The sequence below is a fragment of the Marmota flaviventris genome, chromosome 8, assembly GCF_047511675.1.
Source record: "Marmota flaviventris isolate mMarFla1 chromosome 8, mMarFla1.hap1, whole genome shotgun sequence".
Taxonomy (NCBI): Eukaryota; Metazoa; Chordata; class Mammalia; order Rodentia; family Sciuridae; genus Marmota; species Marmota flaviventris.
In genome coordinates this window covers 136,038,521-136,058,469 of record NC_092505.1, presented here as the reverse complement: position 1 = coordinate 136,058,469, position 19,949 = coordinate 136,038,521, and positions in this window count along the sequence as shown.

Genomic DNA, 19,949 nt, shown 5'->3' with positions numbered 1-19,949 from the left:
GGGTTATGGTTAGGGTAAGTGTTAAGGTTTGTGTTAGGTTTAGGGATACAGTTAAGGTTAGTGTTAGGGTTAGAATTAGAGTTAGTGTTAAGGTTAGGTTTAAGGTTATGTTTAGTGTTAGTCTTAGGTTTAAATTTTATGTTAGGGTTAGCATAAGGATTAATGTTAGGGATACAGTTATGGTTAGGATTAGGGTTAGGGTTAGTGTTAGTGTTTGGGTTTACATTAGGGTTAGTTTTAGGGTTAGTGTTAGGGAGAGGTCTAGTGTTAGTGTTAGGGTTAGTGTTAGGATTAGGGTTAGTGTTAGGATTAATTTTAGGGTTAGTTTTAGGGTTAGGGTTAAGATTAGGGTTAGGGTGAGTGTTAGGGTAAGGTTTAGGGTTGTGGTTAGGGTTAGTGTTAGGTTTAGGGTTATGGTAAGTATTAATATTAGGGTTAGGTTTCAGATTAGGGATAGAATTAGTGTTGTGGTTAGGGTTAGGGTTTGTGTTAGGGTTAGGTTTAGGGTTATGGTTACAGTTAGGGTTACAATTAGGGTTAGTATCAGTGTTAGGGTTAGTTTACGGTTAGTGTTAGGGTAAAGGGGAGGGTTAGTGTTCGTGTTAGTGTAAGGTTTATCACAAACCATGTTTGATTTAGAGTTCTAACTGGGAGTATACCTATTGGGAAAAACAAAGTGAATCCTAAATATTCAATGTGTTCCTGCAAAGGAACACTTCAAACTAGAAGATCAAAATTTGGGGGCCCAAATGCGACTGGAGTACCGATCATTATGGCCAAGTAGCAACAAGACCAGGTGAAAATAATATTTGCTGGGATTTCAGAAATCTCGGAATTCTGTGGAAGCTTGGAAAACGTTTTCAAATGAAATTGTTTTTTACCTCCCTCTCTTTTGGGCTACTTCAAGAGGGAACAAATCATAGATCAAGAACTGAGAACTAATTCATTGTGTCAAGTTTCAAGCAGCTAGCACAAACCATGTTTGATTTAGAGTTCTAACTGGGAGTATACCTATTGGGGAAAACACAGTGAAATCTAAAAATTCAACGTGTTCCTGCAAACGAACACATTAACCTAGAAGAACGAAATTTGGGGAGCCAAGTGTAGATGGAGTATTGATGATTTCTGCAACATAACAACAAGATCAGGTGAAAAAATATTTGCTGAAATTGCAGGAAACTCTGTGTTCTGGGGAAGCTTGGAAAATGCTTTCAAATGAAAGTGATTTTTCCTTGCCTCTGCCTAGGGCTACTTCAAGACAGAACAAAGCATAGAGAGGGCTCTAAGAAATAATTTGGTGTGTCAAATTTCAAGCAGATAGCAGAAACCCTGTTTCATTTAGAGTTCCAAATGGGAGTATAACTATAGGGGAAAATGAAGTGAAACCTAAAAATTCAAAGTTTTCCTGCAAATTAATGCTTTAACCTAGAAGTATGAAATTTGGGGAGCAAAGTGCGGCTGGAGTACAGATGATTTTTGGAACTTCTCAATAAGAACAGGTGAAAAAAATATTTGCTGAGATTTCAGTAAACTCAGTGTTCTGGGAAAGCTTGGCAAAATCATTCAAGTTAAAGTGATTTTTCCTTACCTCTGCTTAGGGCTACTTCAAGAGGGAAGAAAGCATAGAGAGTGCTCTGAGAACTAATTCAGTGTGTTGGATTTCAAGCACATAGCAGAAACCGTGTTTCATTTAGAGTTCCAACTGGGAGTATACCTATAGGGGAAAACGATGTGAAACCAAAAAATTCAAAGTGTTCCTGCAAAAGAATACTTTAACCTAGAAGTACAAAATTTGGGGAACCAAGTGTGGCTGGAGTATAGATGATTCCTGGGACTTATCAACAAGATTGGGTTAAAAAAAAATATTTGCTGGGATTTCAGTAAACTCGGTGTTCTGGGAAAGCTTTGAAAATGCTTTCAAATGAAAGTGATTTTTCCTTGCCTCTGCTTAGGGCTACTTCAAGAGGGAACAAAGCATAGAGAGATCTCTGAAAAGGAATTCAGTGTGTCAAGTTTCAAGCAGCTAGCACAAACCGTGTTTGATTTACAGTTCTAACTGCATCTATCCCTATAGGGGAAAACGAAGTGAAACCTAAAATTTTAAAGTGTTCCTGCAAAGCAACGCTTCAACCTAGAAGATCGAAATTAGGGGCCCAAGTGCGACTGGAGTACCAATAATTATGGCCAAGTATCAAAAAGATCGGGTGAATATAATATTTGCTGGGATTTCAGAAAACTCGGAATTCTGTGGAAGCTTTGCAAGCACTTTCAAATGAAAGTGTATTTTGCTTGCCTCGGCTTAGGGCTTCTGCAAGAGGGAACAAAGCATAGAGAGAGCACTGAGAAATAACAGAGTGTGTCGAGATTTAATCAGCTAGGCAAACCATGTTTGATTTAGAGTTCCAACTGCATCTATCCCTATAGGGGAAAACAAAGTGAAACCTAAAAATTCAAACTGTTCCTGCAAAGGAATGCTTCAACGTAGAAGAACTAAATTTTGTGGACCCAGTTTTACTGGAGTACTGATTTTACTGCCAAGTATCATCAAGATCAGGTGAAAAAAAATATTTGCTGGGATTTCAGTATACTCAGTGTTCTGGGGAAACTTTTAAAACGCTTCCAAATGAAAGTGATTTGTCCTTGCCTCTGCTTAGGGCTACTTCAAGAGGGAACAAAGCATAGAGAACACTCTGAGAATGACTTCAGTGTGTCAAGTTTCAAGCAGCTAGTACAAACCATGTTTGATTTAGAGTTCCATCTGCAACTATCCCTATAGGGTAAAATGAAGTGAAACCTAAAATTTCAAAGTGTTCCTGCAAAGCAATGCTTCAACCTAGAAGATCAAAATTTGGGAGCTCAAGTGCGACTGGAGTACCGATAATTATGGCTAAGTATCAAAAAGATCGGGTGAAAATAATATTTGCTGGGATTTCAGTAATCTTGAAATTCTGTGGAAGCTTGGAAAACGTTTTCAAATGAAATTGTTTTTTTCCTCCCTTTCCTTCAAGCTACTTCAAGAGGGAACACATCATAGAGTGTGCACTGAGAACCAATTCAGTGTGTCAAGTTTCAAGCAGCTAGCACAAACCGTGTTTGATTTAGAGTTCCAACTGGGAGTATACCTTTTGGGGAAAACGAAGTGAAACCTAAAAACTCAAAGTGTTCCTGAAAACAAACGCTTTAACCTAGATGTACGAAATTTGGGGAGCCCAGTGCAGCTGGAGTACAAATGATTCCTGGAATGTATCAACAAGATTGGGTGAAAAAAAATATTTGCTGGGATTTCAGTAAACTCGGAGTTCTGTGGAAGCTTGGCAAGCCCTTTCAAATGAAAGTGTATTTAGCTTGCCTTGGCTTAGGGCTTCTGCAGGAATGAACAAAGCACAGAGAGAGCACTGAGAACTAACGGAGTGTGTCAAGGATTAAGCAGCTAGCACAAACCGTGTTTATTTAGAGTTCCAAATGCATCTCTCTCTATAGGGAAAAACAAAGTGAAAACTAGAGATTCAAACTGTTCCTGCAGATGAATGCTTCAACCAAGAAGAACTCATTTGTGCAGCCAAGTGGGACTGGAGTATAGATCTTTACCGCCAAGTATCATCAAGATAGGGTGAAAAAATATTTACTGGGATTGCAGGAAACTCTGTGGAAACTTGGCAAACTCTTTCAAATTAAAGTTATTTTTCTTGCCTCTGCTTAAGGCTACTGCAAGAGGGAACAAAGCATATAGAGTGCAGTGACAACTAATTGAATGTTTCAAGTTTCAAGAAGCTAGCACAAACCGTGTTTGATTTAGAGTTCCAACTGCATATATCCCTATAGGGGAAAACAAAGTGAAACCTCAAATTTCAAAGTGTTCCTGCAAAGGAACGCTTCAACCTTAAAGATGAAATTTGGGGGCCCAAGTATGAATGGAGTACTGATCTTTATCGCCAAGTATCATCAAGATTGGGTGAAAAAAATACTTGCTGGGATTTCAGTAAACTTGGAGTTCTGTGGAAGCTTGGCAAGCACTTTCAAATGAAAGTGATTTTTTTCTTGCCTCTCCTTAAGGCTACTTGAGAGGGAACAAAGTGTAGAGAGTGCACTGAAAACTAATTCAGTGTGTCAAGTTCCAAGCAGCTAGCTCAAACCGTGTTTGATTTAGAGTTCCAACTGGGAGTATACCTTTTGGGGAAAGGTATACTCCCAGAGTTCCAACTGTATCTATTCCTATAGGAGAAAATGGAGTGAAACCTAATATTTCAAAGTGTTCCTGCAAACGAACACTTCAAACTAGAAGAACAAACTTTGGGGAGCCAAGTTCAACCAGATAAGTGCTAATTTCTTCAGCTGATCTTGTTGATTCATGGCAGGAATAATTGGAACTCAGGACACACTTACCCCTTCAAATTGTGTTCTTTTATGTTGAAAGGATCATTTGCAGGAACACTTTGAATTTTTAAATTTCCTTTTGTTTCCCCCTATAGGGACACATGCAGTTGCAATTCTAAATCAAACATGGTTTTTGCTAAATGGTTGAAACTTGACACACTAAATTAGTTCTCAGTGTGCTCTGCAACCTTTGTTCCCTCTTGAAGTAGTTCTAAGCAGAAGCAAGGAAAAATATCCCTAACCCTAACCCTAAACCTAACTGAAACCTAAACCAAACCCTAACACTAATTCTAAAACTAACCTTAAACCTAACCATAAACCTTATCCAAATACTAACCCTAACATAAAACCTAAACCTAAATTTAAGCCTAACATCAAACCTAAACCTAACCCTAAGCTATCCCTAATGCTAACACAAACCAATAGGCAAAACTAAACCTTATTGCTAATCCTAAACATAATCTGTTTGCTAACCCTAACCCAAACCCCAAAAACTAACATGAACCCTAACAGAAACCCTAATACTAACCCTAAGCCAAAGCCTAATACTAACCCTAACCCTAATCCTTACCCTAACTCTAACCCTAAATATTACTGTAATAATAACCCTAACAGTTACCTAACACAAACCCTTACACTAACACTAATCCTAACAAAAATCCTCAACTTAAACCTAACTATAAAATTAACCATAACCTACTCTTAACCCTAAACCTAACCTAAACCTAAAATTAAACTTAACCCTAAATGTAAACCTAAACCTAACACTAACTGAAACTGTAATCATAACCCTTAGACTAAATCTAACTTTAACTCAAACCATAACCCTAACCCTGATCCTAACCCTAACCTAACCCTATCCCTAACCCTAACCTGAAGCGTAACTGCAACTGAAATGCTAAAACTAACACGAACCCTAACGGAAACCCTAACAAAAACCCTAAAACTAACCTTAACCTTAACCCTAAAACTAACACTAACCTTAACCCTAATCCTAACACAAACTCTAACTAACCATAATGCTAACCCTAACACTTAGCATAACCCTAAATTTAAACCTAACACAAACCTGGACACTAACTCTAACACTAACCCTAAAACTAACCCTAACCCTAAACCTAACCCTAAACCTAAATCTAACAGTAACCCTAACCCTAATCATAACTCTTATGTTAACTCTAACACTAAACCTAACACTAATATTAACCTTAAAACTAACACTAGCCCTAGCACTAAACCTAACCCTAACCCTAAACCGAACCTGAACCTTAACCCTAACCCAAACACTACCCTAACACAAACCCTAACCCTAAACTTTACCCTAACAGTACCCCTAAACCTAAGTCAAACCCTAACCTTAACCCTAACACAAACCCTAACACTAACCATAACAAAACCCTAAATTGATACTAATACTTACCCTATCTTAACTCTAACCCTAACCTGACCCTCACCGTAAAAGTAACCTTAACACTAACCCTAACCCTAACACTAACATTAAACCTAACCCTAACCCTAAATCAAACCCTAACACAAACCCTAACCCTACCCCAACCCTAACCTAATCATAACCATAACCCTAACCCAAATCCTAAAGGTAGCCGTAACCTTAACCAGCAGCAAAAAAATAACCCTAACATAATTCCTAAACCTAACCTAATACTAATTCTAACTGTTACCCTAAACTTAACAGTAACCCTAACCCTAATCCTAACCCTTACCTAACACTAATCATAACCATAACCCTATACCTAACACTACCCCTAAATCTAACCCTAACCCTAACCTTTACAGTAACCCTAACAACAATCCTAATCATAAAACTTTAACCTTAACCCTAACCCTAATCCTAACACTTACCCTAACCCTAAACTTAACTCTAACTCTTACACTGAACCTAACCCTTACCCTAACTCTAAACCTAACCCTAACAAAAACCCTAACCCTAACCCTAAAATGAATCTTAACCCCAACTCTAACTCTAACCCTAACCTAATCATAACACTAACCCTAAAAATAAACCTTAACCTAACAATAACCTAACCCTAACCCTAACCCAAATCCAAAACCTAAGCCTAAACCTTATTCTAAACATAACACTAACTCTAACCATAACCCTAACCCTAAACAAAACCTAACCCTACCCATAACACTAACAAAAATCCTAACCCTAAACCTAAACATTTCACTCACCCTAACCCGAACCGTAACTCCAACACTAATACCAATTGTAACTCTAACTTTAACCCTAACCCTTATTCTCACCCTAAACTTAACCCTAACCCTAACCCTTACAACAACCATAACAATAATCTTAAACCTAACACTTACTCTAACCTTAACCATAATGCTAACACTTACCCTATCCCTACCCTATACCTAGCCCTTACACTAACCCTAATGCTAAGAATAACCCTAATACTAACTGTAACTGTAACCCTAAACCTAACCCTCACCCTAAACCTAACCCTAAATCTGACACCATCCCTAACTCTAACCCTTAAACTAACCCAACCCTAAACCTAAATCTAACTCTGAATCTAATACTAACTATAAAAGCAACCCGATCCCTAACACTAACACAAACCATAACCCTAACCATAACACTAACACAAACCCTAAACCTAATCTTAACCATAGCACTAAAAGTAACCCTAATACAAACCTAACCCAAATTATAATAATAACCCTAACCCTTGTCTAAGCCTAACCCTAAACATAACACTAAAACTAAACTTAACTCTAACCCTATTCTGATCCCTAACACTAAATCTAACCCTATACCTTATTCTAAATCTAACCCTAACACAAACCCTAACCCTAATCATAACATTAACCCTTAGCCAAACACTAACTCTAACCTAAAAACTAATCCTAAAACTAATCCTAGAACTACACCTCACACTAACCATAACCATTACCCTAAATCTAACACTAACCCAACAATAACAGTAATCCTAACCCTTAACCTAACACTAAACCTAACCATAACCCTCACCCTAACACAAATTTTAACACTAACTCTAACACTAATGCTAAACCTAGATAAAACTGTAACCCTAACCCTAAACCTAACACTAACTCTAACACTAACACTAACCCTAACCCTGACGGAAACCCTAACCCTATACCTAACTCTAACCCATTTCCTAACCCTAAGCATAACCCTTACACTCACCCTATCTCTAACACTACCCCTAACACTAATTATAATCATAAATCTATCCCTAACAATAACACTAACCCAAAACCTAACACTGATCCTAACATTAACACCAACCATAACCCTAATCATAATTCTAACAGTAACTAAAATGCTAACCCTAACACGAACCCTAATACTAATGAAACTGAAACACTAAACCTAACCCTAACTTTAACACTAAGCAAAATGTTAAAGTTAACACTAACCTTAACCCTAAAAAAAGCTAATCCTAAACTTAAACCTAACCATACCATAAAACCTAACCCTAACTGTAACACTAAGAATAATCCTAACACTAACATAAACTGTAACATTAACACTAACAAAAACCCTAACAGAAACACTAACCCTAACCCTAACTCTCACCCTAACACTAACCATAACACCAATCCTAGTACTAACTATAAACATAAAGCTAACCATATCCCTAACCCTAACAAAAACCTAAACCTAAACTTAACCCTACCAAAAAAATGTAACCCTAAAGCTAACCCTTTCCATAACAATAAACCTAACCCTCTGTCTAACCCTAAAACTAACCCTAACCCTAACAAACCTAACCGTAACACTAACACTAACCCTAAGGCTAACATTAAACCTCAACATATCCCTAATTAAACTATTGCTAACCCTAACTCTAACACTAACACTAAACATAACCATAACCTTAATCCTAACCCTAACACTAAACCTAAACCTAACCCTACCCATAATCCTAACAATAACACTAATCCTAAACCTAACCCTAACCCTAACATTAACCCTAACACAAACTCTAACCCTACCCTAACACTAACACTAATGCTAACACTAACACTAAACCTAACACATACTATAACTCTAAACCTAACACTAACACTAACCCAACCTAACACTAACACTAAAACTCACCCTATCACTAACACTAGTGCAAACCCAAACACTAACACTAACCATAACCCTAAATCTAATCCTGCATGTAACCCTATTCTAACACTAACACTTACTCTAACACACACCCTAACCCTCACCCTAACACTAAACCTAAAACTAAGCATAACCCTAACACTAACCCTAATCCTAAATTTAAACTTATCCCTAACTAAACCTAACACTTACAGTAACACTAATCCTAACATTAACCCTAAACCTAAACCTAACTCTAAATATAACCCTAAACCTAATACTAAACCTAACTCTTAAACTAATCCTAACACTTAACATAAACCAAATCCTAACCCTTACCATAAAACTATCCCTAACTCTAACCATAACTCTAACACTAACCTTAAGTTTACCCTATCCCTATTTGTTACAATAAACCAAAACCTAACCCTAACACTAATACTTACCCTAAAACATTTTTCTGAACCTAAGACTAACCCTAAGCCGAACTATAATCATAACACTAACCCTAGCCATAAAACAAACACTAACACTAACCCTAACCCTACACTATGAAGAACTGAAACTCTATTCCTAACACTAACCCTAATGTAAACCTAACCCTAAGCCTACCCCAATCAATAACACTAATCCTAAACCTAACACTAACCCTATCACTAAAACTATCCCTAACACTAACCCTAATGCAAACCTGAACACTAACACTAACAATAACCTTAACTGAAATCCTAACACTAACTCTAACCCTAAACCTAAAACAAATTCTAAGACTATCCCTAAACCTAACCCTAACACAAATACTAACACTAACCCTAAAATTAACAATAATGCTGACCCTAACACAAATCCTAAACTTAACCCTAACCCTAACACTAACAATAACACTAAACCTAAACCTAAGCATATCCCTAACCCTAACCCTAATACTAACCCAAAACCTAACCCTAATGCTAACCCTAACACTAACTCTAAAGATGACTCAACCCTAACATTAGTAATTACCATTACCCAAACCTAAAACTAACCCTAAATCAAACACTAAACCTAACATAAATTTTTAGTCTAACTCTAACACTAACACTAACACAAATACTAACCCTAAACTTAACACTAATTCTAATCCTAACCCTAATCCTAAAGCTAACACTAAATCTATCATTAACCATAAACATAACCATAACCCTAACCCTAACATTCAACCTCACTCTAAACATAACTTTAATCCAAACTGTAACCCTAACCCTATCTCTAACCCTAAACCTAACACAAACCCTAATTCTAATACTAACACAAACACTAAACCTAACCCTAACACTAACCCTAACCCAACTTCTAAACCTAACCCTAACACTAACCCTAAAACTAAACCTAACCCTAACTCTAACCTTATCACTAAACCTAAGCCTATCCCTAACCCTAACCCTATACCTAACCCTAACACTGAACCTAACCCAACTCTTAACACTAACCCTAACATAACTCTAAGACCTAACCGTAACAGTAACCCTAACACTAACTCTAAACTTAAAAATAATCCTAACACTAACCCTAACACTAATCCTAACACTAACCCTAATGCTAAATCTAAAACTAAGCCTAAACCTAACACAACCCGAACAATAACCCTAACACTTACCCAAACCCTAACATTAATCCTAATCTTAAACTTAACCTTAACACTAACCCTAACTTTAACCCCAATCTAATGCTAATTCTAATTGTAATCTCAACTGGAAACCTAACTCTAACATTAACACTAACCCAAACTCTAAAAGAAACACAAACCCTAAGCTTAACCCTAAACCTAACCTAACATTAACCCTAACCCTAACCATAATCATAAATGTAACGCTAACTCTAACACAAAGCCTAACTGTAACCCAAAACCTAAACCTAACATTAAACATAACCTTAACTCTAATAATTACCTTAACGATAACCCTAAAACTAACACTAACTCTTAACCTTAACCCAACCCTAAACCTAATTCAAACACTACCATAACACTAACCCTAATCCTAAACCTATCCCTAACCCTAACACTAACCCTAACAAAAACTCTAATCCTACCCTAACACTAACCCTAACTTTAACACGAACCCTAACACAAACCCTAAGTCTAACCTTAACCCTAACACTAACCCTAATTTTAACTTTAACACTAACACTAACCCTAACCCTAACCCTAACCTTAACACTAACACTAACAATAACACTAACCCAACCCAAACCCTAACACTAACACTACATTTAACTCTAAAACTTACTGTAATCCTAACACTAAACCTAACCCTAGTTCTAACAGTAAATATAACTCTAATCCTATTTGTAACCCTAATATTAACCCTAACCCTAAATCTAACAAAACCCTTCCCCTAAACTTAAACCTAACACAAACCGTAACCCTACTCCTAACACTAAATGTAACTCTAACCCTAACCCTAACTCTATCCCTAACTCTAAAACTAATCCCAACCCAAAAACTACCCTAAACCTAACCCTAAATATAACCCTACACTAATACTAAACCTATCCCTAAGCCTAACACTATAATTAAACCTAAACCTAACCCTAAAACAGACACTAAGACAAACATAAACCTAAACCCTAAACCTAACCATAATTCTCACCCTAACCCTAACACTAACACTAAAATTAAACATAACACTAACCCTAAAACTAACACTAACTCTAACCCTAATCCTAACTATTACCTTAACACTAACAGTAACCCTAACCTTAACCCTAACCCTAACAACAAATCTAACCCTAATCTCTAATTCTAACACTAACCCTAACCCTAAACCTAATCCTAACACTAACCCTAACACAAAATTGACACTAACATAAACCCTAACCCTATCCTAATCCTAACTGTAACCATAACCCTAACAATAATCCTAATCCTAACTCAAATCCTAAACCTAAACCTAACACTAACATTAACCCTAACCCTTAACCTAACAATAAACTTAAACCTAAACCTAACCCTATCACTGACCGTAACCCTAACCCTACCACTAATAACACTAACCCTAAACATAACCCTAAGACTAACACTAACTCTAAACTTATCCCTAAATCTAACACTATAATAAAACCTAACCCTATCTCTAACACAAATACTAACACTAAACCCAGCCCTGACCCTATCCCTCACCCTAACCCTAACCCTAACCTTAACACTCACCCTAAACATAACACTAACAAGAACACTAATTCTAATAGTAACACTAACCCTAACACGAAACTTAAACATAACCGTAACCCTAAAACTTATCCTAACCCTAAGCCTAACCCTAACTTTAAACCAAATCCTGAACCTAACCCTAACCCTAACAATAACCCTATTCCAAATCATAACCCTTACTCTAACACAAACCCAAAGTCTAACCCTAACACTAACCCTAACAAGAACACTTACCCTAACACTAACACTAATACTAACACTAACCTTAACACTATTCCTAACCCTAACACTAACCCTAAAATAAACCTAAACCCAAACCTAATTGTATCACTAATTCTGACACTAACCATAACCACCAAACTAACACTAACCCTAACCCTAAAAATAAACCCAAACCTAACACTAACCCTAACCCTAAAAATAACCCCAAACCTAACACTAAACCTAACCCTAACAATAACTCTAAGCCTAACCCTTACTCTAACTTTACCCCTAACCCTAACACTAACATTTTCTGTAACTTTAAAACTAATCATAATCCTAACACTAAACCTAACCCTAATTCTAACCCTGAATATAACCCTAATCTTATCCCTTACACTAACTCTAACCCAAACCCTTACAAAAACCCTAACCCAAACCCTAACCCTAACTAATCCTAAACCTAACACTAACCCTTACACTAACCCTAACACTAACTCTAAACCTAACACTAAACTTAACCCTAACCCTAACAGTAATCATAAACTTAACCCTTACCATAACACTACCCCTAACCATAACCCTAAAACTAACACTAACCATAAACCTAACCATAACCCTAAGCATAAAACTAATTCTAACCCTAACCCCAACACCAACTCTAAACCTAACCCAAACCCTAACACTAACTCTAACCTATACCTAACCCTAACACTATAATTAAATCTAACCCTAACCCTAACACAAATTTACCACTAAATTTAACACTAACACTAACACACTAACCCGAAACCTAACACAAACCCTAATTCAAACACTAACACTAACCCTAACCCTAATCCCAACTGTTACCTTTACCCTAATATTAACCCTAAACTTAACCATAACCCTAACCCTAAAACTAATCCTAACTCTAACCCTAACCCAAATTCTAACCCTAACCCTCACTCTAAACATAAACCTATCACTAACCCTAACACTAATTTTAACACAATATTTAACACTGACTTTAATCCTAACCCTAACCTAATCCTAATTCTAACCCTAAACCTATCCCTAATACTAACACTAATCCTAACTCAAACCCTAATCCTATCCCTATCACTAACTATAACCCTAACCATAGCCATAAGCCTTACCCTAACACTAAGCTTAATCTTAACACTAACCCTAATGAAACATTAACAGTAAACCTAACTGTAACTGTACAACTAACTCTAAACCTATCCCTAACCCTAACACTATAATTAACCCTATCACTAACCTGAAAACAAACACTAACACTAAACCTAACCCTACCCTCACCCTAACCCTATCCTTAACATGAAACCTAATTCTAAACCTAATGCTAATCCTAACCCTTACCTTAACCCTAACTCAATTCCTAAACTTAACCATAATGCTAACCCTAAAACTAACCATAAACCTAATTCTAACCCTACCATTAACCCTAACCCTAAACCTAACTCAAAATATAATACCAAACTAACCCTAATATTAACGTATTCCTAACCATAACCCTAATGCTAACACTAACCCTAACCCAAATTCTAAACCTAACCCTAAAACTTACCTAATTCTAAGCCTAACCCTAAACCATACCCTAACACTAATCTCAACCATAACCTTAACCCTAACATTAATCTTAAACCAAACCATTACCCTAAACATAACACTAACCCATATCTATTTCTAAACCTAACACTATTCCTAACCCTAAACTTTACACTAACCGTAACCCTAATACTAATTATAACGTTAACCCTAAACCTAGCCATTATACTAATGCCAAACCTAAACCTAAGATGAACCATAACCCTAAGCCTAACCTAACCCTAACCCTACCCTAAACCTAACCCTAAACATAAAACTAACCCTAACCCTATCCCTATAAGTTAACCTAACCCTAAACTTAACACTAACCCTAGTGCAAATGCTAACACTAACACTAATCCTAACACTAAATAAAATCCTAACCCTAAACTTAACCCGTACCCTGACCATAACACCAGCCGTAAACCTAAACCTAAACCTAAACATAACACTAAACTTAACCTACTACTTAACCTAAACCAAAACCTCACCCTAACCCAATGCTATACCTAACCCTAAACATAACCATAACACTAACACTAACCCTAACCATTTGACTAAGCCTGATCCTAAACCAAACCCTAACCCTAACCCTAACATTAACCCTAAACATAATACTAACCTTAACACTAACACTAATCGTAACCCTAACCCTAACACTAAAACTAACATTAACTCTAACTCTAACCCTAACACAAACCCTAACCCAACCATAATCCTGACCCTAATATATCCTTAACCCTCACCCTTACCTAACCCTAACCCCAACCCTAATACAAACACTAACCCTAACCCTAAATCAAACCCTAACACTAATCCTAATCCTAGCTCAAACTGTAAACTTAAACCTAACCCTGACCCTAAACATAAGACTAAGCCTGTAACCCTAAACCTAACCCTCACACTTATGCTAACCCTAAATCTAACCATAACAAGAAGATTAACCTTAAACTAACCCTAAATCTAACACTATCCCTAAAGCTAACGCTAACCCTAACCCTAAATGTAAACTTAAAAATAACCCTAACCATAAGCCTCACCCTAACCCTAACCCTAAATGAAACACTAACCCTAAACCTAACACTAAACCTAAACCTAAATGTAACCCTCATCCCAAAACAAAAATAAACCTAATCTTGACCCTAAACCTAACATTAACCCAACCACTAAGCATAAACCTAAATATAACAATAACTCTAAAACTAACCCTAACCCTATACTGAAGCCTAGCCCTAAAAATAATTATAAACTAACCCTAAACCAAACCCTAACCTGTTGAGAGCCACAGCCGAAGGGGCCCCAGCAAACTTCCAGCTGCCAGCAATCCAGCTGCCGGCTGATGATTGGCTCACAGCGGCCCCAGCAACATCTAGCTGATTGGCTCCTTGGCCCCAGCAACATCTAGCTGATTGGCTCCTCTGCGGTGATGCTCATTGGACTGTTTCCCTGCCCTTTCAGACCACGGAGCTGCTCATTGGGGGACTTTTTGGCTCTGCCCACGTGACCCAGCCAATCGGCCTCAAGAGCAGGAGGATTGTGGGAGGTGGAGAGAAGCTTGTGGGGGGGAGAGACAGGCTTGTAAAAAGCCGGTGGTGGCAGTTGAGGCTCTGAGGGGTTTTTCCTGAGATGCTGTTTGTTTGGCGTGTTTGGTTCTAAAAATAAAGTTAGTTTCTTTTGACAAGTGGCTCCTGATTGTGCCCAGCCAGACTGCGGCATCTGGTGGCTCGCACGGGGAGCGACTGAGGGTAAGTGAACTGCTCGCCCCTGAGGGCAGGGCGAGAAGATGGGTAGCCATTTTAAGATTCTTCTTTTGTTATTTTGTTTCACTTTTGTTTTAAGTTGCCTGTCCCTGGAGATGAGTGAGACGGAAGAAAAACCGCTCACATCTGAGGAAAAACTATTTACGTCTGAGGAACAGATAGGGAGAAAGGACGGATGCACATGTCAGGAGGATAGAAAGGCTATAATGACTTTTTGTTGTTCCCTTTTTATTTCATTCTGTCTCGGTTTTGTTTGGCGTCATCTTGTTGGGTTGTATTATAGTAGAAATACGGGATCAGAAATTAGTAAAAAACAAACTGAAAGAGTGTTAAGTAAATTGTTAGAGGAAGGAGGCATCCCAGTAAAATCAATAGCAGTCAGGGCATACGTTGATACAATACAAAAATGTAGCCCATGGCTTTTTAAGGAGGAGTTGTTAAATATATCACAATGGAACCATCATGGTGAAGATTTAAAAAGAATAGAAAAGAAAAGCCCAGGGACTCTGCCAGTTGGCACATTGCCATTGTGGACGTTCATATCTTGTTTGCTTAGTCCAAAGCCTTCAGTTCAGACAATGGTAGAGGAAGGAGAAGACATAATGATTCAAGTAAAAGAGAAGGTCTCTCAAGTTAGTCAGACAGAGGAAAAGATTCAAGTAAAAAGAAGGTCTCTCAAGTTAGTCAGACAGAGGAAAAGATTCAAGTAAAAGAGAAGGCCTCTCAAGTTAGTCAGACAGAGAAAGAAAGTGTAAAACAGAAAAAGCCATCAGGGGGAAAGTTACAACAGGAGATTGCTACTAACACCTTTCTATCACCAGAGGGTGTAAGTGTCCAACCAACAGCACCACCTCTACAGGAGACTGCTACTAACACCTTTCTATCACCAGAGGACGTAAGTGTCCAACTAACAAGGCCACCTCCATATGCTGGGAGGTCCCCAACCCCTGCAGTTGATAGTTGGGATCCTGAGACAAGATCTCAAATATTAACATGCCCTGTATTTGAGGCAGGAGGGCAGCGATTTTACCAAGTTTTAAATTTCAAAACAGTGAAGCAGCTAAAAGAGGCTGTAACAACCTATGGTCCTCAAGCACCCTTCACTGTAAGCTTGGTCGAATCCATTAACAACTTGAACATGACGCCAGCAGATTGGGCTAATATGTGTAAAGCTGTGCTAAATGGAGGACAATACCTGTTATGGAAGGTTGCCAATGAGGAATTTTGCAAGGAGACGGCTAGGCGAAATGCAGCAGCTGGTTATCCTCAGAGAAATCTAGATATGTTGTTAGGAAAGGGACCTTATGAGGATCAGCAGCAACAAATTGCATATGATCCTGGCGTATACGCACAAATTGCTGCAGATGCAATTAAGGCATGGAAGACTTTACAAGGACATGGAGGTTTACAAGGTCAATTATCTAAGGTAATACAAGGAGCTAATGAACCTTATGCTGAATTTGTAGATAGGCTTATTCAAACAGCTACCAGAGTTTTTGGGAATACAGAACAAGCAATGCCATTACTAAAACACCTGGCTTATGAGCAAGCGAATCGTTGGTGCAGAGATATCATTAGACCATGGAAACATGAAGATTTAAACACATATATTAAATTATGTAGAGACATTAATGAACAAGAGCAAGTCATGGCAGCTGCAGTAAAACAGGCTTTAGATGCCAGAGACATTAATGAACAAGGGCAAATTGTGGCAGCTGCAGTAAAACAGGCTTTAGATGCCAGGCCAAGAACATGCTACAATTGTGAACAAACAGGACATTTTAAAAGGAATTGCCCCATTGGAGGAGGGTTTAACAAAACTAGGTATCCAAGGAGTAGAATACCAGGTATTTGCCCACGATGCCGTAGAGGGAGACATTGGGCTAATGAATGCCGTTCTCAAACCACCATAGAGGGTACTCCATTATCAAAAAATGAACAAGGACCAGGTGTTTATCCACGATATCGTGGAGAAAGGCATCAGGCTCCATTGCCAAAAAATGGACAAGGGGGCCCAATGCTCCGGGGCCCAAAACCACAAATATACGGAGCACTGGAGGAACCCAGCAACCCCATCAGGTTAGTGCCCAGGACACATTGTCCATCAGATCCCTCATCAGACAAACCAGAGGGAGCGCAGGGTTGGACATCTGCGCTTCCGCCAGAGCAGTACTAACTCCAGAGATGGGAGTTCAAATCATTCCCACAGGGGTGAAAGGACCTCTTCCCAAAGGAACAGTAGGCTTATTATTGGGACGCAGCTCTTCTACTCTAAAAGGACTTATGATAAGTCCTGGGGTAATTGATCCCGATTATGAAGGTGAAATAAAAATTATAGCCAGTTCTCCAAAGGGTATATCAGTAATTTCACCAGGAGATAGAATAGCACAGTTACTAATAATACCCAGCCTACATGATAAATTTTCCAGTCGTACTGTAGAAAGAGGTTCCAAGGGATTAGGTTCCACAGGTGTAGATTGGGCTATGCTTTCTTTAAATTTAGATTCTCGCCCCATGCTAAAACTAAATATTCAAGGACATGAATTTAATGGGCTACTGGATACAGGTGCAGACCTTAGCATCATCTCTCGTCAAGAATGGCCAAAACATTGGCCATTACAACAAGCCACTCAAACGCTTCGAGGCCTAGGAGTGGCGACTAATCCCCATAGAAGTGCAATGGTATTAGATTGGAAGGATTCTGAAGGATGTGAAGGAAATATACAGCCATATGTATTGGATCATCTTCCCGTAAATTTATGGGGACGAGATGTCCTAGATCAATTAGGTTTGACATTAACAAATAACATCAACCAAAATGCACCCACTATTATGACTAGACAAGGTTTTAGGAAAGGAAAAAGATTAGAAAAACAAGAACAAGGTATAGCAGCACCAATACAAATAGATCAAGGAACAGACAGACATGGGTTGGATTTTCAGAAAGGGCCACTGAGACAATAAAAATTACTTGGAAATCAGAAAGACCAGTGTGGGTTCCTCAGTGGCCCCTGACTAAAGAAAAGATACAAGCAGCCCATGACCTGGTCAAACAACAATTAGCGGAAGGACATATACAACCTTCTGTATCTCCCCATAATACTCCCATTTTTGTCATCAAAAAGAAATCTGGTAAATGGAGATTATTGCAAGATTTAAGAGCCATTAATAATGAGATGGTTATTATGGGACCTGCTCAATCAGGGATTCCTCAGTTGTCTGCTTTGCCAAAAACCTGGTATGTTTTAGTTATAGATATTAAAGATTGTTTTTTTTCAATTCCAATTCATCCTGAGGATAGTCCACGTTTTGCATTTACTATCCCTGCACTGAATCATGAAGGTCCTGATCAGAGATATGAATGGAAAGTACTCCCTCAAGGGATGGCTAACAGCCCAACTATGTGTCAAATTTATGTTAACAAAGCAATCCAGCCACTTAGAAATCAAAATTCTGAACTACAAATATTTCACTATATGGATGATGTATTATTAGCACACAAAGATAAAAACACATTGCTAGAATGTTATGCCACACTTACAAACTTATTAAAAAATTATAATCTAGAGATAGCAATAGATAAAGTACAATTAAATTTTCCAATTAATTATTTAGGAGTTCTATTATCCTCAACCATGGTCCGTCCACCAAAAATTCAAATACGAGTAGATCAACTCAAATCACTTAATGACTTTCAAAAGTTATTAGGAGACATAAATTGGATAAGGCCTTATTTAGGTATACCAACAGGAGAGTTGGGACCTTTATTTGATATCCTAAAAGGTCCATCAGATCCAAATTCACCCCGAATGTTAACGCCTGAAGCAAGAAAGGCATTAAAAATCATTGAAACATATATGGAAAATATGCATTTGGATAGAATTGATATAAGTTTGCCTTTATTATTTATTGTACTACCAACAAAAAATATTCCTACAGGAGTATTTTGGCAAGAAGGTCCATTATTATGGATACATTTATCTTATTCTCCTAACACTATTCTTACTAGGTATCCTGAGGCTGTAGGACAATTAATACTCAAAGGAATAAAAGCAGCAAAGGGAGTGTTTGGAATTTCTCCCAATAAAATTATTACTCCATATACTATGAATCAAATTGATGAGTTAGCTAATGAGTTAAATACTTGGGCAATAATCATGTGCAAATCTAATGTTTCATTTGATAACCACTTACCATCTAATCCTTTATTGTCTTTTTGGTCATTGCATCCTGTAATTTTTCCAAAAATGACAAGAAAAACACCTATCATGAATGCTCCAAATATATTCACTGATGGGTCAAATAATGGTACAGCAGCAGTAGTTACCCCTGATCAAACTTTTACATTTTTAGTACCCAAACAATCAGCTCAAAAGGTAGAGCTTAATGCAGTTTTACAAGCTTTTGTGATGTTTAAAGATTCTGTATTTAATTTATTTTCTGATAGTCAGTATGTAGTTAATGCTATAGTATCTCTTGAAGATGCTGGTAGGATTTCCCCTTCTTCTACTGTTTTCTCTTTGCTTTCCACTATACAAAGTCTAATCTGGGACAGAAAAGATCCATTCTTTATAGGACATATCAGGGCACATACAGGATTGCCTGGAGCCCTTAGTTTGGGCAATGATTTAGCAGATAAAACTACACATGACATACATATTTTCTCTACACTAGAAGAAGCTATAAATTTTCATAAAAAGTTCCATGTCAATGCTAATACTTTACAAAAGCGTTTTAAAAT